The sequence below is a fragment of the Cetorhinus maximus genome, chromosome 21 (genome assembly GCF_964194155.1).
Source record: "Cetorhinus maximus chromosome 21, sCetMax3.hap1.1, whole genome shotgun sequence".
In the NCBI taxonomy this organism is placed as follows: Eukaryota; Metazoa; Chordata; class Chondrichthyes; order Lamniformes; family Cetorhinidae; genus Cetorhinus; species Cetorhinus maximus.
The window spans coordinates 33,405,924-33,429,222 of record NC_135899.1 but is presented as its reverse complement, the minus strand read 5'-3'; the positions used below and the strand labels follow the sequence as shown (position 1 = coordinate 33,429,222).

The window sequence follows — 23,299 nt, the reverse complement described above, 5'->3', positions numbered from 1 at the left end:
CCTGGTGGAAACAGAGGGTGTGTGACAGTCAAATGAGGAAAAAGAAAGGATTTGTATCTGATCCCCACACAGGGTAATAGCAGACTGGCACTCACTGTGGAACAGTCTCTAACTAAGGGAGCCAGCCCTTCAGCAAATGAGTTGGTGGAAATCATGTTTCCTCCTGTTTTACAGAAGGATTGCACTGTACTACACCAGAGAATACAGAGAGGATAAACCGCAGATAGATCCTGACCATCACCCAAGGGACAACTGCACAACTGTGGGAAGACACCCAGTCCCTTCACAGCATTGTTCAACACAGAGAAGGTTGGGCAGTGAAACCATCATCTCGGGTCAGGGGAGCTTTGATATATCATCAGATCTGAAACTGGTCAGTGGTGTGGAACCTTCCATCAGAACCAACCTTTCCAAAGGTTCAGCTGTGATCGGTCAGGGTGAGGCTGGGAAGAAGTGTGAGTGGCTCCAAGTGTGGTGAGAGCTTCAATCATTCATCGAGCCTCATGAACCACTGACTCATTCCTATAGGTGGGAAACTGTTGAAGTGTGAGGTGTGTGAGGAGGTCTCCACAGGCTCATAAGATCTGCTAATATGCAAGGTGCATCTCTTGAACAGCCAAATGGAAGAGAAATCCTTCAAGTGTGAGGTATTTGACCAAGACTTCACACAGTCAATGACGGTCGTGGAACATAGGTACATTCACACTGGGGAAAAGCTGTTCACGTGCGAGGTGTGTGACAAAGCATTCACACAGTCAACAAGCCTCCTTGTCCATCAGACAATACACACAGGGGAGAAGCCCTACAAGTGTGAGATTTGTGATGAAGTTTTTCCGACATCTACGAAGCTCCTGAGCCACCAGAGGAATCACACAGGTGAGAAACCCTTCAGGTGTGAGGTGTGCGACCAAGCCTTCATAGTGCCATCGACGCTCGTGAAATACCGACGCATCCATACTGGGGAGAAGCCATTCAAGTGTGAGGTGTGTGACCAAGCATTCACATAGTCATCGACGCTCGTGACACATCGATGCATGCACACTGGGGAGAAGCCTTTCAAGTGTGAGGTGTGTGACAGATGCTTCTCACAATCACGGTCCCTCCACGTACACTAATGCATTCACACAGGGGAGAAACCATTCACATGCAAGGTGTGTAACAAATCATTCTTGCAATCATTGCATCTCCTTGTACGCCAACACATTCACACTGGGGAGAAACCATTCACATGTGAGGTGTGCAACAGATCATTCTCGCAGTTATCGACCCTCCGCAGACACCAACGCATTCACACAGGGGAGCAACCATTCACGTGTGATGTGTGCAACAGATCATTCTCGCAGTCATCGACCCTCCGCAGACACCATTGCATTCACACATTCATGTGCAAGGAGTGTGGCAGATCATTCTCACAGTCGGCTAACCTTCGCACACACCAACGCACTCATAGAAGTGAGAAACCATTAATGAGGTGTGCAACAAATCGTTCTTGAGATCATCGAAACTCCTACACCATCAGAGGATCCACACATGGAAGTGTGACCTTTGTGATGAAGCTTTTGTGACATCTTTGATCCTCCTGGGACACCAGAGGATTCACACAGGGGAGAAACTCTTCAGGTGAAATGTTTGTGACAAGATTTTCACCCACACCTCCGATCTCCTGAAGCACTAGAGGATCCACACAGGAGAGAAACTATTCAGGTATGAGGTGTGTGACAAGGCTTTCACACAGTCAGTGTATCTCCTGGTCCATTAATGTTTCAAACACAAGGGAGAAATCCTATCGGTGTGAGTTCTGTAAGAAAGCCTTCACACAGTTGTCAGACCTCCTGAAATGTCAGTGAACCCACACGGGAGACAAACCCGTCCAGTGTGACGTGTGACAGGATTGTTTCACCTACTCCTCCTCTCTCACCATACACCGACATCTCCACATGGACTTGGAGCCGGGTCACCTGCTTCCATTACACAGAGTTGTCTGTGTTGTTTACCCTCCAGTGCTCACACAGGGGAGCTGTTGTTCCAAAGCACTGTCTGTCTCAGCAGTGTCTGTCTCAAACCTCTCCCACCATCAGTCCAATTGTTTCAAGAAGATCAATTTAACCTTTGACCAGATCACCAAACATCACCAAAAGAAGACATCAATATGTATAGGGAATCCGGCTTATCCACAGATGTCACTGTGTCTCTGGGAGGATTTCCTCAGCCACAGGAAGTAGGTGATTCAGGAGAATGTGTGTCAAGATTTTCCCTGCTATGGATAAGATGGTTACAATAGTCACATTCCTGAAGTTCAGGGAGTTCCCTTTTCCTCCCTAATCCTTAGGATGAGTGCATGGAGTCTTCATGTAAGCAAACATCCACCAGCTTGGAAAACCTCAGCTGGAATACCAACAGGGCCACAGGCTTTGTTGTTTCTCATCTGTTTAAATGTTTGTTGCAGCTCTCCCATCGATGGTGACTCACTCATGGATTCTACCACAAGCACTGGGGGATAGACTGGAGGGCATCAGCTGTCACTGTGGATTCATGGTTGAGGAGTTTTTCACAATGTTCTTTCCAGTGTTAAGATGGGACTGTCATCCTTAATAAGAGACACACCATCCTCTGAACGAAGGGGATTTTGTTCATTTGACCTCGATCTATAGATTATCCAGGTGACTTCAAAAAAAGCTTCGTTTGTCATGATGATCAGCATATTGTCGAAACTTTCAGGCTGATTGTTTTTGTTTCAGGAGGTCATATATTTGAGCGTCATGTTCGTCGAGCCAGTCCTAATGATGACCATGCTCGAACCCAATGGTCTGGGCACAGGAGTTTAGTACAGCTGATTTTATTTTGATCTCACTGTTTGGGAATTGAGTTGGATGTGTGAAGATTTTCCCGATTGGTCGTGAGCTGCACCTGGAATTCCTCTCTTCGGTCGGGCTGTTTTAGGGCTGAGACATTAATCTTCTTCCTCTTGGACTTTTGGGCCTTGTGATGTTTTGGCGCTGGGTGGATGTTCATCACCGATCGAATAAGTCGATGATCTGTCCAGCAGACATCAGTCCCCCACATGGATACAGACATCACGTAGAACTTTGACTTGGTTTCAGACCTTCCAGACGAACCTCCGACATGATCTTTGTTGTCAAACAAATCCTAGAAAAATATCGAGAACAACACCAGGAATTCTTCATTACATTCATCGACGTGACCAAAACATTTAACTCAGTAAATCGTGAGACTCTGTGGATTGTGCTCCAATAATTTGGATGTCCAAGAAAGTTCATCGCAATCCTGCAATTGCTTCATGATGATATGACTGCGACTGTCTTGAGTGGGAGATCTGAAACAGAAGTCTTCAAAATCCAGACTAGTGTCAAGCAAGGCTGTGTGATAGCCCCCATTCTATTTACAATCTACCTGACAGTGACTGTTCACCTCATCAAAGATCAACTGCCCTCTGGTAAGAGTATTAAATACCATCTAGATGGGAAACTCATTTACCTTAGTCACCTCCGTGCCAAAACTAAACTGACCACCATAAACTCACAGAACCTACAATTTGTGGATGACTACAGTGTTATTGTGTATTCCCAAACCTCAACAGCCACCTGTCCCAAAAGGCTGCCATTGACGAGGACATCCAACAGCAGATCAGCTTTGATAGTTCAGCCTTCTACAAACTAAGGCAGAGAGTGTTTGACTGCAGGAATTTGGACTGCAGAGGTTCAGGAAGGTGGCTAACCACCATCTTCTCAAGGGAAATTCTGGATGGGCAGCAAATGCTGGCCTTGCCAGTGAGGATTACAATCCATGAATTAAAAAAAACAAAAGACTCTTCACAATTGAGCTCAAGTCCTAGTGTACAGAGCAGTTATTGTCGCTGCTGCTGTACTACAGCGAGACATGGACTGCAGAGCGCGTCAGAAGAGCACAAGAGAAATTCCATCAACAATGTGTTCCCTGCATCCTTCAGATAGACTGGAAGGACCAATGACAATGCTTGTGTCTCAGATCAAGGTCCACCAGCGTTGAGACAAAACTCCTGCAACATCAACTTTGATGGACTGGTGCCTGTGCCTGGATGACTAAAAAACATTTGCCCCAACTGTTCTCGCAATTCTCAAATTGTCAAAATTCCAGAGGAAGGCAAAAAGATCGCTTCAAAGGCACTCTGAAGCTCTCATTCATTGACATTAATGACTGGGAGGAGCTTGCTCTCAATTCTTCAGAATGGTGACAACTTGTCAATCACCCCCAAGACCTGATGAGTCACGTGATGACCCATGCCAGAATCTGCAGCCCTGAGTGGTTGTCATGCTCGAATCGAGGGACAGCTGACAAGGAGGAAGGATGAACAAAAGTTTGGGAAAAGACTTAAGGAGGGCATGAAATGAGAAGAGAGAGATAAAGATGCAGAGAGGTTTAAGGAGGAAATTCATGAGCATGGAACCTGGATGGCTGAAAACACAGTTGTCAATGGTGAAGTGAAGGAAGTGGGGCCGATATACTAAAGGCCAGAATTGGGGGAGCTCAGAGATGGATGAGGCTTTCAACAGCAGATGGTTTAATGTGGAGGTCAGTGGAGAGGGTGTTGGAAATGCGCGACGTTACAGAGTGGAGAGTAGGCGATCTTTGTGAGAGAGAGGGTTATGGGGTCAGAAGCTCAGCTGGAGTTTGAAGAGGATGACACTGACCAATTGTTGTTAGAGATGAGAGTGGAGAGGGCAATCGAGAGGAATCTAAGGAATGTAGGAACTGGAGTAATTCCTTGAGCCTGTTACACCATTCAGTTAGATCATGGCTGATCCGTATCTTAACTCTATCTACCTGCCTTGGCTCTGTAAACCTTAACCCCCTTGTCTAACAATAAACTTATAAATCTCAGTTTTGAAATTTTCAATTTACCTCCAGCCTGAACATATTTCAAAGGGGAGAGAGTTCCAGATTTCCAGTCCCCTTTTTGTGAAGAAGTGTTTGCTGACATCGCCCCTGAACAGCCTGGCTCGAATTTTAATGCGATGTTCTGGACTCTCCCACCAGAGGAATAGTTTCTCTCTAAATGCTCTATCAACTCGTTTTATCATCTTAAACACCTCAATTAGATGAACCCTTAATTTTCTACATTCGAGGGAATGCAAGCTCAGTCTGAACAACCTGTCCTCATAAGTTCCCCCAGGAACATTCTGGTGAATCTACGCTGCACTCCCTCCAAGGCCAATATATCCTTCTTGAGGTGCGGTGCCCAGAACTGAACACAGTTCTCCAGATACGGTCTAAACAGAGCTCTGTACAGCTGCAACATAACTTCCACAAGGACACAGTTGGTTTTGGGGAGGAGAAGTTGTGGGTTACATTTTCCCTTCAGGATGGTCCTGGAGTAATGAACAGTTTTGGCAGAGGAAAGCAGGATCACTGGTGCTTGATGTGGTCCAGTCAGATGTTGCGATGGATGGCTAAACCAGTTGGACTTGAGAAGCAGGGAGATCGACCAGGAAGGGAGTAAAGGTAATTTTGGGAACAAGGGTGTAAGATGTGGATATAAGGGAGTGGTTAAATCAGACTGATGGCTACAGAAGCATTGTGGTGAATGGAGGGCCAAAGGGCAGAGAATTGGGAATTAGAAAACACTGTCCAACTCACCTGGGGGAAGAGTGTCTTCCAGGAATGGAAATTGATTGATCCATGGACCCATGTGACCACCGGATCTCTGTAACCATTGGTGGGTTTGCATGATGGAAACTAGCTCCATCCTGTGTCACTAAAGTTCGGTGTCATTTCTGACCATTGGAATTGGGAGCCAGACTAAAGCACAGGGATTTTAAAGAAACTTCTGTCTGTCGTATTCTGAGAGAGTTTTCCCTGATGTGAGTGTGTGTGTTAGTAAAGTGAGCCAGCTCTCAGGAGTGGGTATGGGATAGAATTGGACACTGCATTAGTTGGTAATGTGAATTATAGACAGATCCTCTTCAGGTGAAGGGTGTTTGACCAATATCATGGGGAATGTTTGTACTCTCCTGTCTGGGAGGATGACTATCCTGAGTATGGTGAGGGAGTAGGGATGAGTCTCTACAGACCTGAGTTCCCACAGCCCATCATACCTCAATGTAATAACTGTGTGATATGTTCACCTTACAATCTTCTAAGATTTATTTCATGTTTTGGGAAAGATCTTGAGTCATCTTCAAATGTTTTGTTATTTTGCTTGATTCAAAGTTTGCTGTGAGCTGAATATTGTAGTGTTGTTTGCCTGCTGTTCTATCAATCTTCTGTGTACATTTAACCTAATCTACCTGATTTGTCAGCATGGTATATTCCTATTCACTGAAACACTCAGGAGCCTACAGTAAGAGTCCTACACACAATATATTGGTCAATGTCACTTTGAGCTGGTACACTCTCTCCATCAATGGGTTTATAGTTTACAGTTCACAGGAAGTATAACATTTCCCTAAGAAAGAAAGACTTGCATTTATATATCAACTTTCAATAAACTTGGGGCATCCGAGTGCACTTTACAGCCAATGACGCACTTTTGAAGTGTAGTCACTTGGTAGCCAGTGTGTGCACAGCAAGCTCCCACAAAGAGCAATGTGATAATCATCAGACCATCTTTTGTGACAGTGATTGCAGAATTCATATTGACCAGGACATCAGAGATAACTCTCCCGCTCTTCTATGCCGTGGTGCCATGGGGACTTATACGTTTGCTTGAGATGACCAACTGGGCCTTGGTTTAACTCATCTAAAAGATGGTACCCGTTGACAGTGCAGCATTCCCTCAGTACTGCACTGGAGTGTCAGCCTCAGTGCTTAAGTCCCTGGAGCAAGACTTGAACACACAACCTTCTGACTCAGAGGCGAGAGTGCTAACTAAGCCATGACTGCCAATAGCTTCAATATTTCTGGTCTATTAGATTCAGTTTCTAAGGGGTTAAGTGCCAAGGCTGTGTACAGAATGCTTTTCCCCCTGTAAACTGGCAGCCTGAAAGTTTGATTTGATTTAAAGTGGTAACTAGTTAGAGCTGCAGGTGTCAGTGTTGTCTTTGTGTCTGGGTTCCTGAAGCTGTGGAAGGTGGTAAAGTCCCTGGTGTCAGCTGGAATGGACATCTTTAGGGATTGTCTTCAATCAGTACTGCTGATTAACCATTCTGCTTTCATTCACTCATGAAAGTTCTATTGTTTAGGCACAGTTCTAACAGTCTGTCAGGAATAAAACTCGAGAAATAACCCACTCTTCACAGGAAAGCTCAGTGTTAGTTTTAGTGAGGTTTTTGAGCTTGTTTTCAAATCCCTCCATGGCCTCTCCCCTCCCTATCTCTGTAATCTCTTCCACCCCTCAGTCCTGCACTGGAGTGTCAGCCATGACTTTTTTGTGCTGAACTCCTGGAGTGGGACTTGAACCCACAACCCTCTGACTCAGAGAACAAGGTTGTGGGTTCAAGTCCAACTCCCGATTGATTATTCCAGTACTGTCCCTAAATAAAAACTACTTCAATTAGCCACACACAATTTTTTTGAATATCCGCTTTAGTAAAACCCCATGACAAACATGCAACAACTATTAACATGTTAGCTGTGGCTGAAAGTTTACTTTAGTTTCTGTCAGTCTTATCAGCATCATCCGGCTTAACCTTCTTAACATTAACCTTATCAGGAATTTTAAGTGTAATTTATGCAAAGTGTAAATTGAGATTTAATGATCTTTACGATCTTTAACTCTGGTTTATGAAACATCACCCAGGAAGCTGGTACCAACCACAGAAATGACCACGGCCCCAGATGGGAATAATGAGAGTGGCGAGTTTCTGCCGATTGTGCCTGTTTGATGCGGCTCTTCAAATTACACTCAGGGTTTTTGGGCGTTCAGGCACCAACAGTCAGTCATATTTCATGACTTCAGTCTACATGCTGTGGTCAGCAATTATTTCAGCAAACTACAGGCCCACAGATAATAGTTTGTGTCACATAAATGGGAAAAATAGTTAAAAATTGTTTAACATAATAATTACATTATTACATCAACAATATTGTATGGAGTTTCTGCTTTGCTTTTTCCATTTATGATAGAATTTAAAATGGTGAACTTTCTCTCTATCCCTCTTACCTTTCTAATGCTGGAAGAGGAGAAAAAGGGGAGAGAGAAAGGCGGGGAGCAGGGAGAGAGGTGGAGGAATAGAGATAGGGTGGGAGAGAGTGACAGTGAATGTGGAGAGATAAGGAGAGGAGGAGAGAGAAAGAATAGGATGGGGAAAGAGGAACAGGAGAGATAGGAGCAGAGGAGAATAAGTTACTCTGCAAAGTAAATGAATTTATCAAATTTAATGCAACAGTCAGAGAGCAGCAGCAGAGGTGACTGGAGTTTTATGGAAAAGCTGCTTCCCCAAGGTGCTGGGAGCAATTGATAACACTCACATGGCATTGAAGGTCACCCGAGGAGACTCAGAGCTACCTGAACAGAAAGCAATTTCCCTCCTTCATGTAGTGTGTAATGTCCGTCTGAGAATACTCCATGTGAACGTCACTCACTCTGGATCATTCCACAATGCTTTATTGTCAGGAACCCGGACATCAGACCCATATTGGGGGAAGGTGAGTGACCTGATTAGGGACAAAGTCCATCTCTTCCTTCCGTGGCTGATGCTACCATTTCATGCGCCGCACACTGAGGAGGTGGTGTTGTTTATTGATGCCCATGTTTCTCTGAGTCAGCTCACAGAGAGAAGCTAGTGGGATGTTGAAGAACTATTTCAGGTACTGCCTACACCAGGGGATGGGTCACAGTATTCCCCAGAGAGAGAATTGCCACAATCATCCTAGTATGTGGCACACTGAACAATATCACTTTCAAACAAGGCCTAGACTGGGACAGCCCAAGAGAGGAACTGGGATAGGTGAATGGACTGGGACATGCCAGGAGAGACCACAAGACATAGGAGCAGAAGTAGGCTATTCGGCCCATCAAATCTGCTCTGCCATTCAATGAGATTATGGCTGATCTGATAATCCTTAACTCCACTTTCCTGCCTTTTCCCCATAACCCTTGATCCCTTTACTGATTAAAAATCTGTCTATCTCAGCCTTGAATATACTTAATGATCCAGTCTCTACAGCCCTCTGCGGTAAAAAATTCCACAGATTAACTACCCTCTGAGAGAAGAGATCCCTCCTCATCTCTGTTTTAAATGGGTGATGCCTTATTCTGAGATTATGCCCTCTGGTTCTCGACTCTCTCACAAGGGGAAACAGCCTCTCAACATCTACCCTGTCAAACCCCCTAAGAATCTTATATGTTTCAATAAGGTCACCTCTCATTCTTCTAAACTACAATGAGTACAGGCCCAACCTACTCAACCTCTCCTCATAAGAAAATCCCTCCATCCCCGGGATCAACCTAATGAACCTTCTCTGGGCTGCCTCCAATGCCAGTATATCTTTCCTTAGATAAGGGGACCAAAACTGTTCACAGTATTCTAGGTGTGGTCTAACTAGTGCCTTGTACAGTTTTAGCAAAACTTCCCTATTTTTATACTTCATTCCCTTTGAAATAAAGGCCAACATTCCTTTTGCCTTCCCTATTACCTGCTAAACTTGTATGTTAGTTTTTGGTGATTCATGCACAAGGACTCCCAAATCCCTCTGTGCTGCAGCCTTCTGCAGTCTTTCTCCGTTTAAATTACATTCAGCTCCTCTATTCTTCCTGCCAAGTGCTTCACTCACTTTTTCCCATATTATATTCCATCTGCTAAGTTTTTGCCCGCTCACTTAACCTGTCTATATCCCTCTGTAGACTCTTTGTGTCATCCTCACTACTTGCCTTCCCAACTATTTTTGTGTCATCTGCAAACCTGGTGACAGTACATTCATTTCCCTCCTCCAAGTCATTAATATATATTGCAAATAATTGTGGCCCCAGCACTGATCCTTGTGGCACTCCACTAGTTACAGGTTGCCATCCTGAAAATGCCCCCCCTTACCCCAACTCTCTGTCTTCTATTAGTTATCCAATCCTCTATCCATGCGGTACCTTATCAAACACCTTTTGGAAATCCAAATATATTACATCTACTGGTTCCCCTTTATCTATCCTACTTGTTACCTCCTCAAAGAATTCTAATAAATTTGTTAGGCATGATTTCCCCTTCATGAAGCCATGCTGACTTTGCTTGATTATATTATGTATTTCTAATTGCTCTGCTATTACATCCTTTATGATTGACTCTGTAACATTTTCCCAATGACAGATGTTAAGCTAACTGGCCTATAGTTACCTGTTTTGTCTGCCTCCCATTTTCAATAAGGGTGTTACATTGGCAGTTTTCCAATCCTCAGGTACTTTTCCAGAATCTAAGGATTCTTGGAAAATTACTACCAGTGCATCCACTATCTCTGTAGCTACTTTCCTTAATATCCTAGGATGCAACCCATCAGGTCCAGGGGACTTATTGGCCTTTAGCCTTATTAGTTTCCCTAGTACTTTTTCTCTAGTGATAGTTATTGTATTTATTTCCTCCCCCCCCCACTTTTGTCCCTTGATTATTTAGCATTTTTGGAATGCTATTCGTGTCTTCTACTGTGAAGACTGCTCCAAAGCATTTATTCAACTCCTCTGCCATTTCCTGGTTCCCTATTATTATTTCCCCCGGCTCAGTCTCTAAGGGGCCTATGTTCACTTTGGCCTCTTGTAAGGAGCATATCTTTTTATTTTTGTTGGACTGTTGTAAAGAACATATATTTTTATTTTCTGTTGGACTGTGGGTTAAAATTACAATGGCTGCAGGTTGAAAGACATATCCACTGGAACAGGATGAGAGATATATACAGTGTTGCAGTCCTGGAACAGAGTGTGTCATTAAAGACAGGATGATGCCAGAAAGAAACCCTGGACCAAGGGAGCTGTCTGACAACAGCATTCAATTGGCTCCTGACCAGATGACCAGGTATTGTGTGAGAAGCTGTGCAGCTGAATAGCTCCTAGCCTGAAAGGAACAAGACCTAAAACCCCTTTCTCCTGTCTGTGGAAGATTCCAGTAATTCTACAATAATAGCTTGCAGGCTTTTCTTCTCATCTCTATAACCTGCTCTCTCTCTGAAAACCCCTGCAAGAGGCAAAGGCGAAAATTACTGTTACAGACATTGAAAGGCAAGAGCTCAACCAGTGAACTAAAGACTGAAAGTGCTGGGAGACCACCTTGTATCATCAACAAGAACTGAAAGGAATTTGGAAGATATCGATCAAAATCAACCCATCAAATCCTGTACGGTGGAATTGGTGCTATTGAACCCTTTTATCCCACCCTTAAAATCCATGTTTTTGTGTGCCTTATGTGTCTTTTTTGTGTGTGTATAGGGATTTAAAAAGGGGTAGAGTTTAAGTTATAGTGTTAGAAATTAGCAGTTCATATTTCCTTCTTTTGCCACTGGTTAACAATGATTTGTTCAATCAACAGTTATTTACTTATTAAGTTTATAAACCTGGTGTTCTGTTAAATTAAACAGTTAGGTAGAATTGGAGCAACTTAGTGGTTTGATCAAACTTTTTTCACATTTGTTGTGTCTTGGGGAACAAGTAGGGCTTGTTATTACATCCCCAGTGGGTCGTGACACTCTCTCTTTTTATATATTTAAAGAAGCTCTTACTGTCCATTTTTATATTACTTGCTAGCTTACCCTCAAAGTTTATTTTCTCCCTCCTTTTTTTTTGGTCATCTTTTGGTTTTAAAACTTTCCCAATCCTCTGGCTTACCACTAATCTTTGCCACATTGTATGTTTTTTCTTTCAATTTGATACTATCCTTAACTTCCTTGGTTAACCATGGTTGGTTTATCCCCTTCCTTGAATCCTTCTTCCTCATTGGGACATATCTTGTTGTGAGTCATGAAGTATTTTCTTAAATGTCTGCCATCGTTCATCAACCGTCTTTTCTGCTAAACTCCTTTCCCAGTCCACTCCAGCCAACTCTGCCCTCATTCCTTCATAATTGTGCTTATTTAAGTTTAACACAGTTGCTTCCGACCCAAGTTTCTCACTCCCAAACTGAATGCTAATTTCTATCATGTTATGATCACTGTTTCCTAGGGGATCTTTTACTCTGAGATCATTTATTAAACCTACCTCATTACACATTACCAGATCCAAAATAGCTTGATCCCTGGTTGGATCCACAACATATTGTCCTATGAAACTGTCCCGAATACACTCTATGAATTCTTGCTCGTGGCTACCTCGGCCAATTTGATTTTCCCAATCTACATGAAGATTAAAGTCATCCTTGATTAATGTACTGCCTTTTTTTTACATGCCCTCATTATCTCCTGCTTTATTCTCTGTCCTACAGTATAGCTACTGCTAGGGGGCCCACAGGCCACTCCTACCAGTGCCTCCTTCCCCTTGCTATTTCTTACCTCCACCCATATGGATTCTATATCTTCCAATCCAAGATCCTTTCTTGCTATTATACTTATTCCATCTTGTACTAACAAAGTTACCCCACCACCCTTTCCTTCCTGCCTGTCCTTTCGAAAAGTCACATACCCCTGAATATTTCGTTCCCAGCTTTGATCTCCTTGTAACCATGTCTCCGTAATGGCTATAAGATCATGTCCATTAACCTCTATTTGTGCCGTTAATTCATTTATTTTGTTCCGAACACTACGTGCATTTAAGTAAAGAGCCATTAATTTTGCCTTTTTACCATTTTTCCCCCTTTGACTCTATTTGCTGCTTTTTAAAAACGTTTGTGCACTCTGTTCCTTCCTGTCACACTCTGGGTATCATTACCTAAATAGTTGCCATATCCTTTTGCTTTGTAAGCCTACATATCCCCTCTCTAGAATCCATCCCCCTGACATTTAATTTAAAGCCCTCTCTACAGCCCGAGTTATTTGATTCGCCAGGACACTGGTCCCAACATGGTTTAAGTGAAGCCCGCCCCACCGGGACAGCTCCTTTCTACCCCAGTTCTGGTGCCACTGCCCCATGAACTGAAACTCATTCCTCCCACACCAATCTCTGAGCAACGCATTTAACTCCTTGACTTTATTTACTCCATCCAGTTTGCCCCTGACTCAGGTAGCAATCCTGAGATTATTACCTTGGAGGTTTTGTTTTTTAACTTAGCTCCCAACTGTTCAAATTCTTTCAGCAGAACCTCCTTTCTAGTCCTATCAATGTCATTGGTACCAATGTGGACGACAACAATGTGGATCCCTCCCCTCCCAATCCAAGCTCCTCTCCAGCTCTGAGGAGATGTCCTTAGCCCTGGCACCGGGCAGGTAACACAGCCTTTGGCACTCAGGCTCAGGGCTGTAGAGAACAGTATCCCCCTAATTACACTGTCCCCTACCACTACTACATCCCTATTTCCTCCCCCTACTTGAATGGTCCCCTGTACCATGGTGCCGTGGTTAGTTTGTTCATCCTTCCTGCAGTCCCTGCTCTCGCCCACACAGTTTGCAAGAACCTCGTAACTGTTGGACAATTGCAGGGGCCAAGGCTCCTCGAACACCACCCCCTGGGTCTTCATACATGCCTCACCTGCAGTCACACCCTCCTGTCCCTAATCACAGACGAAATTTGAATGATCTAATTTTTGGGTGTGACTGCCTCCTGGAGCAAAGTGTCCAGGTAACTTTCCCCCTCCCTGATGTGGCGCAATGTCTACAGCTCAGACTCCAGCTCCTCAACTCGGATCCGAAGTTCCTTAAGCAGCTAATACATACTACAGATGTGTTTGCTCTGGATCACTTTGGTGTCCAGCAGCTCCCATATGTTGCAGCAGCAACACGTCACCTGTCATGCCCTCATTAACTTATCAATTAATTGCTCTAATTGATTTTATACTGCTCTTTATACTTGAAGAAACACCGCTCTTTACACTTTATTATAATTAATTTTTTTTACACCAGTATTGATCTTATACTTAACAAGCTATATTTAAGAAACATAGAGAACAAAAAGATGAGAGACCTAAACACAACCTAAAGACCTTACTTTTCCTTTAAAAACTAGAAATACTCACCAATCCTACTCACCAATCAGCTGCTTTCCCTGCACTCGCATCATGTTTTGGTTTGTGATGTCACACCGCCACAGGTCTCACTGCAGGTAAGCCTCTCAGTCCGTACCTTTTATCCTCTCCCGCTCAAAACATATTATTTTGAACCTTAGGAATTGAATAAACCTTAATCACTTACCAGATACTCAACAATTAACTAACTTCTCCTGAATCAAATTCCTGCAGGCTGATAAAGTTTAGGTAAAAGCAACCAAACATCTCTTTCCCTTCCTCTGCTTAAGTCCCTGAAGTACTCAACTCTGGACTGGGACATCCCGGGAGAGGAACTGGATGGGGTGAATGTAGTGTCCCTAAACTTGGAGTTGAGGGGAGCTAAACTTCCACAGGAGGTGACCCCTGGGCTGTCAGATGTCAACTCATGCAGCATATACTCACACAATGAGCCCCACCTCACACGCTGTGTCAGAGACTAGCTCTCTAAGTCACAGAATCACCTGAGTCCCTGAGTCAATTTCCTGTCTCCCTCCCTCCTGTGTGTTCCCTCCTGCATCTTCTCTCCTGTGCCCCTCTCTCGAGTCCTCCTTTCCTATGCCCCTCCGTCCTGTGCATGTGCTAATCAAGCCACTGCATGTCATTGCTGCCTCGAATGCCATGGGTCTTACTCTTCTGATCTGTTATCAAACACATCCGAGGCTAACTTGTGTTATGTTAAACTCTGTGATAGCTATATGCCCACAAAGGCACTGACCACTCAGGATGGGATCAGTAACACAATAATGTGGATCCTTTATTCAAGACTGATTTAGCCTTTTACAGATATGTCTGCATGGTACAAATCTCTTTCTCAGGCTGCCAGCATACAGAACTCCTATGGTATGTTAGTCCCTTACACTGCTGTAGATTAATGCTGTCAGTTTGAAAGCCTCCGAGGATGAAGAATGTTATTCCCACACTAGAAATCTCTGTCAAACATTTACCAGGGGAACTGAGACAGCAGCTGCAATAAGTGAGGTTTTATTCAGATGGGACAATGACAAGTTTAAATCCCCACCTGATCTGCTGCTCAAAGTCGCCTCCGTTTCACCGGTCAGTTTCCCAAACTTCAGGAAACTCATGTTACTCCAGAAATATTTGGATTGGCTGTGAGAGACGTCAATCAGAGAGCCCCACCCACTCTGCCCATTCTCTCCTCTTCCTGTTCCACAGCTGCTTCACTTCCTGTAGGGACTCAAAACCAACTCAGGAGATGGTGAGTGAACGAACACAATTTATAATAATTACATCACATAATATCCACACTAATCTTCAGGCAGCCTGACTATCCTGTGGGGAATCAGCTGTGGAAATGCCCCTTATGCTGTGTGAGAACATCCAGCTGAGAGAGCTGTTTACTCGGTGCTTTGTGCTGAACTGTTTGCCTGGAGCTGTGTTGGATATTGAGTGTGTTTATTGGAAGCATTTCCCTTCTGATTTACAGGCTGACTTTTGTTGATGGCTCATTACTGAATATGAGAAGGTGAGGTGTAATTATCTGGGAGGTGCAGAGTGTCTGAGGATTCTTACTGATTTCCTATTGTTGAGTTCTGTGTGTGTGTGTTGGGAGCTGGTTATTATCCTGTGGACTGTGAATGGTCAGTTCTGTCTGTGTGTTGGGATCTGGATGTTTCTTGTCTTTTCAGTTCAGAAACTGAACTGGCTACAAGAGCAGATCATAGGCTAGGAATCCTGCAGCAAGTAACTCACCTCCTGACTCCCCTAAGCCTGTCCATCATCACAAGTCAGGAGTGTGATGCAAAACAAAAACAAAAATTCCTGGAAAAACTCAGCAGGTCTGGCAGCATCTGCGGAGAGGAGCACAGTTAACGTTTTGAGTCCGAATGACCCTTCAACAGAAATAAGTAAAAATAGAAGAGAGGTGAAATAAAAGCTGAGTTCAGCATCGTGCCAAGCCCGAAATTCATTGAGATGAGGGCGTAAGGGTATGAAACTAAGTCCTTTGCTGAGCACTGAACGTTCAGCGTCGGAGAGGGAAAGGTCAGAGGATATGGTGAATACACGGCAGGGGCTGGGATTGGAAGACGGGATGGGGACAGAGGGACAGGCAGGGGTGGAGGGTCCTGGATGGGCGTTGGTGTCGGTGAGTTGTTGGAGCTTGCGTTCCTTTGCACCTGAAATGAAGCGACAAAGTTTCTTGTTGAGGCGTCGGATGAGATGAAGATTAAAATGAAACTGGGGACACGCACAGCTTTGAAAAAGGGTCCGTCGGTGCTGCTGGAGGGAGAGGTCGAGTGTGTTCATATGGCGATGCATGGCACTGAGTGTGGATCTCAGAATGCGACGAGAACAGCAGTCCGAGGAGCGTTGTATGTCCCGGAGATACCTGTAACCCTGGGTGGGTTCGAAACATGAGGGATGGAACTTCAGGTGAAATCCACGTAGGGTAAGTCGGAGACGGAGACAGTCACTGAGGAAGGAAATATGGCTGTGAAAGTGGGTTTTAGTAAACACCTTGTCAAACACCAGGAGAGAAATGGAAAGCAATGAAGGTGAACAAGGCAAAAGAGAGATACGAAAATCCTGACGGAGAGAAGAGCAAATCTTCTTCAAGGTAGGCATTCCTGTGTGATGCAATACTCCCCGCTTGCCTGGATGAGTGCAGCACCAACAACACTCAAGATGTTCGACACCACCCAGGACAAAGCAGCCCACTTGATTGGCACCCCATCCACAAACATTCATTCCCTCCACCACCGATGTACAGTGGTAGCAATGTGTACCATCTACAAGATGCACTGCAGGAAATTACCAAACCCACGGCCACTACCACGTAGAAGGACAAGGACAACAGATAGATGGGAACACCACCACCTGGAAGTTTCCCTCCAAGCCACTCACCATATTGACTTGTAAGTATATCACTGTTCCTTCACTGTCACTGGGTCAAAACCCTGGAACTCCCTTCCTAACAGCACTGTGGGTGTACCTACACCACAGGGATTGCAGCGGTTCAAGAAGGCAGCTCAGCACCACCTTCTCAAGGGCAGTTAGGGATGGGCAATAAATGCTGGCCCAGCCAGCGATGCCCACATCCTGTAAATGAATAAAGAAAAAACCCCTCCCAACACCTCTGTAACCTCATTAGAAAAGAAAGACCTGCATTTATAGAGGGCCTTTCACGACCACCAGACATCTCAAAGCTCCTTACAGCCAGTGAAGTACTTTGAAGTGTGGTCACTGTTGTAATGTAGGAAACTTGGCAGTCAGTGTGAGCACAGCAAGCTCCCAAATTTTGTTAACACTTGCCAAATAGGTTGGGACATTGAACTGTGTCAAAGGTGCTATATAAATGGAAGTTCTTGTTTATTGCTGCTGAGTAAAAAGTCAGAAAGTTCAGTAGGAGCAGTGTGATTCCCCTCATGGTTCACTATCCTACTGACCCTCGCTGTGAAGCAGTCTCCCAGTGAGGGAGCAGACTCATTGTAAAGGGAGATTGGGTTATAACGTATAACTGGCAGCAGAGCAGGGTAGGAATGGCTGCACACTAGTTCAAACTCAGTGTGTCAAGGAGCACTGAAGGATGCACCTTCAGGCTGCAGTCCCCTCCCTGCATGGATGGGGTGGGGGGGTGGGGTTGGCGGTAATTCCTGGTCTCAGGCCAGACAGAGGAGAGGCAGTGGGCAGAGACGTAAGCGGCAGAGAGGGAGCCAATGTTGCTCCTGACATGTCTGTCTGCTGGTCTGATGATAATCATGGAATGAGGGATGTGCTGGGCTGTGAGATTGTGGTGGAAAACAATCCTGCTGCTGCTGATGGCTCACTGCACCTCATGGATACCCAGTTTTGGAATCTGCCCTTAGTCTACTTCCCTAGTGATGATTAACATGGTGAAGTACTCATTCATCAGTTGGGAGGGGAGTGGTCATTTTCCTTGAACTTGTTTGACCTGAAGCCATGAGACTCCATGGAGTCAATATTGAGACTTCCCCACCTGCCAGTGGGATGGGACATACCCAGGGATGGTAACGGAGGAGTCTGGGATGTTTCCAGATTGATACGATTCAGTGAGTATCACTGCTACTTGACCAGTCTGTGGGGCAGCTCTCCTCACTTGGGTACTTGTCCTCAGACCTTGGTAAGAGAGACTTTACAGATTTCACTGGGCTGAGATCACCTTAATCTTATTCTGACACAATGCCAGGATTGTCCAGATGTATCTGATTTTCCTCGTATTATTGAGACTTTATAGTGATTGTTTATCATTGTTTGCTGGGCCACATCAGAGGGCAGTTCAGAGTCAACCATATTGTGTGGGACTGGAGTCACATGTAGACCAGACCAGGCAGTTGTAGCAGGTTCCCTTCCTTGAAGGACAATGTTCGGGTTTTTAGGGCAACCTGAACATTTTCATGTTTTTATTTTGATTCTATTCCACAGATTCTAAAATTAATTAAATTCCGTTTCACAAATGGAGTGGTTGAGGTGAACAGCATAGATGTCTTTAAGGGGAAACTAGATAAGCACATGAGGGAGAGAGGAACAGAAGGATATGCTGATAGGGTGAGATGAAGAGGGGTGAGAGGAGGCTCGTGTGAAGCATAAACACCAGCCTGGACCAATTGGGCCGAATGGCCTGTTTCTGCACTGTAATTCTATGTATGTAACTTTCTGTGGTTGGATTTGAACTCTCAATCTCTGGATTGTTAATCCAGCACCATAGCAATTTGGCTGCCATACCTGGAGACACATTTATTGAAATCTCTATTAATGCCTTCTTTAAAGATTTTACCTGAAGGCCTCGGTCTTTTCCAAAAGCCTGGGCTTGGATTTGATAGTTTTGCCCAGTGCTGTGGCTGATAGCTGAATTTGGGATGTGCAGTCTGAGCGAGTGCAGTGTATCTAATTTCCCAGGATAAACCAGAATCCTTCAATCAGCTACACTGAAGCAATATTTTCCTCAGCTTCTAGTACTTTCTGCCCAGTGTATTTTCTTCAAATAATTTTGGAAAACAAGGGGAGAAATTTCATAATCTCCATTGAATTAACATTTCTCCTGAGTGTTTTTTATATTAAACACATGCTCTCAGGGTAAAACTGGTCTTCACCAGCACGACTCGAGTTCACAGCGAATTGATAGCCCGTTTTACACTCCACCCAACTGTCTTTTCCATTGTCCTCATGGTGCCTGGGAAAATGGGGGCTGGGCAGAGGAAGAAAGTAGCCACGTTGTCTGCTCCTGGTCACTATCCAGTGTCCCTGCTGGAAACAGAGGGTGTGTGACAGTCAAGTGAGGAAAAAGAAAGGACTTGTATCTGATCCCCACCCAGGGGAATAGCAGACTGGCACTCACTGTGGAACAGTCTCTAACTGAGGAGTCAGCCCCTTCAGCAAAGGAGGAGAGGGAGTTGGAGGAATCATGTTTCCTTTTCCTGTTTTACAGAAGGATTGCACCGTATGACACCAGAGAATACAGAGTGGATAGACACCACAGATAGATCCTAACCATCACCCAAGGAACAACTGCACAACTGTGGGAAGACATCCCGTCCCTTCACAGCATTGCTCAACACAGAGAAGGTTGGGCAGTGAAACCATTATCTGCAAATCGTTCGGGTCAGGGGAGCTTTGACATATCATCAGATCTGAAACTGGTCAGTGGTGTGGAACCTTCCATCAGAACCAACCTTTCCGAAGGTTTTGCTATAGGTGATTGGTCAGGGTGAGGCTACGAAGAAGTATGAGTGGGTTCCAAGTGTGGTGAGAGCTTCAATCATTCATCGAGACTCATGAGCCACTGACTCATTCCAACAAGTGAGAGGTGTATAAGGAGTTTGTAAATAAGATTATTGAGGAGTCTCATAAGATCTCCTAACACGGAGGGTGCATCTGATACAAACACTGTTAACACAAGGGCACCTACATGGAAGAGAAACCCTTCAAGTGTGAGATGTGCGATAAAGCTTTTGTGACATCATCGAGCCTCCTGAGACACCAGCGGAAGCACACAGGGGAAAAGCCCTTCAGGTGTGAAGTTTGTGAGATGGCTTTCACCCAGGCCTCCAATCTACTTGCCCACCAGCGGATTCACACAGGGGAAAAACCGTTCACATGTGAGATGTGCGACAAATCATTCTCACAGGCATCGAGCCTCCGCAGACACCAACGGATTCACACAGGGGAGAAACCATTCACATGTGCAGTGTGTGACAAATCATTCTCGCAGTCATCGACCCTCCTTGTACATCAACGCATTCACACAGGGGAAAAACCGTTCAAGTGTGAGGTATGTGACAAAGCCTTCACAAAATTTTCGAAACTCTTGGTCCATCAGCCAGTCCACACAGGGGAGAAACCATTCACGTGCGAGGTGTGCACCAAATCATTCTCGTGGTCATCAGCACTACGTGTACACCAACGCATTCACACTGGGGAGAAACCATTCACATGCAAGATGTGCAACAAATCATTCTCGGAGTCAGCCACCCTCCGCATACACCAACGCACTCACACAGGGGAGAAACCATTCACATGTGAGGTGTGCGACAAATCATTCTCGGGCTCATCGAACCTCCGCAGACACCAATGCATTCACACAGGGGAGAAACCGTTCATGTGTGACGTGTGCGGCAAATCATTCCCACAATCATCGAACCTCCTACTCCATCAGAGGAGCCATATTGCGGAGTAACGCTTCGAATGTGATGTTTACTATAAAGCTTTTGTGATGCTTTCAACCCTCCTGGGACACCAGAGGATTCACACAGGGAGAAACCATTTGTGTTTGAGGAGTATGACAAGGCTGTTACAGTCAGCATCTCGCCTGGCCCATAAATGTACTCACACAGGAAAATCCCTATTTGTGTGAATACTGTAGTAAAGCTTTCACACAGTTGTTGGAGCTCCCAAAACATCAGTAAACCCACATGGGAACTGACAACTGATGGGAAGGAGTTTAACGATTTGTTGGATTTGTGAACTACCTCTCCAAATTCTTGCCCAATTTAATTCATCAGAGTGTGACTCTCTACACAAGCTCACTGCAAAGGGTGTTCAGAGATATTGGGGCACAGAACAAGAAGCAGCTTTCACTCACATTAAACAACTAGTGACGACAACGCCAGTGCTGAGGTACGATGATGTCAATGATGAAGTCACCTTGTAGTGAAACAGGACTTGGAGCAACCCTCATGCAGCAAGGACAACCAGTTGTGTTTGCATCCAGAGCGTTAACACAAACTGAATGACATTGTACACACATTGAGAAAGAGAGCCTGGCTTTTGTCTTTGCTTGTGTGTATTTCAATGAGTATTATTTGGGAGAGAGAAAGTGATGGTAGAATCTGACCACAAGCCACTTCAAAGCATATTTTTCAAACCACTTCTATCTGCTCCAAAGCTTTTGCAAAGGATGTTACTTCATTTGCAGTGATATCATTTGGAAGTGAAGTACAAGCAAGGGAAGCAGATGTACATCACCGACATGCTGTCGAGAGCTGCATTCTCTCTGAAGGAAGTTGATGATGCTGGTACAGAATGTGAAATCTTCCAGATTCAACAAGAAGCAACAGCACGACATGCTCTGGAAGTCATCAACCCAGCAGAGACATTGAATCTGACAGACAAGCGTCTTGCTCAGATCACGAAAACTGCACGATGAGATACAACTCTTCAGATGTTACAGGAAGTTGTGATGAAAGGATGGCCTGAAACCATCAAGGACACACCTGTTGCTGTATTGGGCAGACAGAGATGAAGTGATCACCCAAGATGGCATCTTGTACAAAGGGACTCGGGTCATTATCCCTAAAGAGATGAGAAAAGAGATGCTGAAGCTCATCCACACAAACCATCAAGGAATCGAGTCTAGTCTGAGGGAGGGAAGAGAAGTGCTTTACTGGCCAAACATGAGCAATGAGATTAAGGACCACGCCAGCCAGTGCAGTGTTTGTAATGAACATCAAGCTAAACAAGATAAAGAGCTGCTCATGACTCATGACATCCCAGACAGACCATAGATGAAACTTGGAGAAGACCTCTTCACTCTCACTGGAACTGATTATCCTGTCACAGTCGACTACTATTCAGACTACTGGGAGTTAGACCAGCTGACGTCAACAACTACCAGTAAGGTTGTAGAAAGCCTGAAAGCACACTTCAGTCGTCATGGCATTCCTGACATTGTGATGAGTGACAATGGCCCTCAATTCATGAGTGAAGAATTCGGACACTTGATGAACGATTGGGAAATTCAGCGCCACACATCATCTCCACATTATCCCCAGTCAAATGGAAAGGCTGAGGCAGCGGTGAAAATTGCCAAAGGGATTATCATAAAATCGACTGGACCCAGCACAGATGTGCACAAGGCAATCTTAGAGTGGAGAAACACACTTACCAAAGGCATGGAAAGTTGTCCAGTCCAGTGACTAATGTCACGCTGCATCCAGACTACTCTTCCAACAGCTAAAAAACCACTGAGGCCAGAAGCAGTAACAGGGAGTGAGTGACAAGATCAAAGTGAAACGACAAAAAGATAAATTTCACTTTGATAGAGCTGCCACATCATTGCCAGAGCTGAGAGTTGGAGAGCCGGTCAGAGTGAAAACATTCAACACACTCAACAAAAGTCAGCTCACTTGGCAACTTGGGTCCTGTGTAGAGAAGTTGTCACCTTGATCGTACACGGTGAAAGTGAACAACCAGAGCTATCGTCACAACCGCAGACATCTACGTGCAACCGGAGAAGCTGCTCCTTTTCACTAGACAGCTGATGAGGCAGATCTGATTTCACCAACTAAGCAAGGAACTGAACGACCATCAGTCCCAGAGGTCAACTGTTCCCCTATAAATGTAACGGATCAGCAGCAACAATTACCACAGCAACAACACTCGCCACGGCAACAACGTCACCTCAAGAACCAGCAGACACCAGATGAACAGCCAACAACAACTCACTTGCATATCAGAAGATGACCTGAACACTTTAAAAATTATGTGTGCAATGGATGTATGGGCCAGACAAAATTGGAACAGACTAGAAAGAAGTTTTTTGTTCACCTGTGGTAATTTTCTTTATGGACTATGTATGCGGAGTAACTTACATTTGACATTGCATGCATTTTTTTCTCTTTTGTTATGAAAAGGGTGATGTTTGAACAAAGGCTGTGTTTAACTGTGCTGCAACACCAGGGGGAGCATGTCCTGTGCAGGCACACATGCAGTGTCAGCTGCCTGCATTAAAACAAACAAGTTGGCTAGACACAGGCAAACACTAAAGTTCAAGTTATCCATTT

The 23,299-nt window shown here is 44.7% G+C and overlaps 1 pseudogene across 1 annotated transcript; it reads left to right on the top strand.

The window, feature by feature from the left end:
• The first annotated feature begins 433 nt into the window (after positions 1-433).
• LOC144695288 (uncharacterized) lies at positions 434-22,325 on the top strand (annotated as a pseudogene). The gene is made up of 3 exons (XR_013579919.1): positions 434-1,357; positions 1,582-1,711; positions 19,936-22,325. The product of XR_013579919.1 is annotated as an uncharacterized LOC144695288 (transcript).
• The last annotated feature ends 974 nt before the right edge of the window (positions 22,326-23,299 follow it).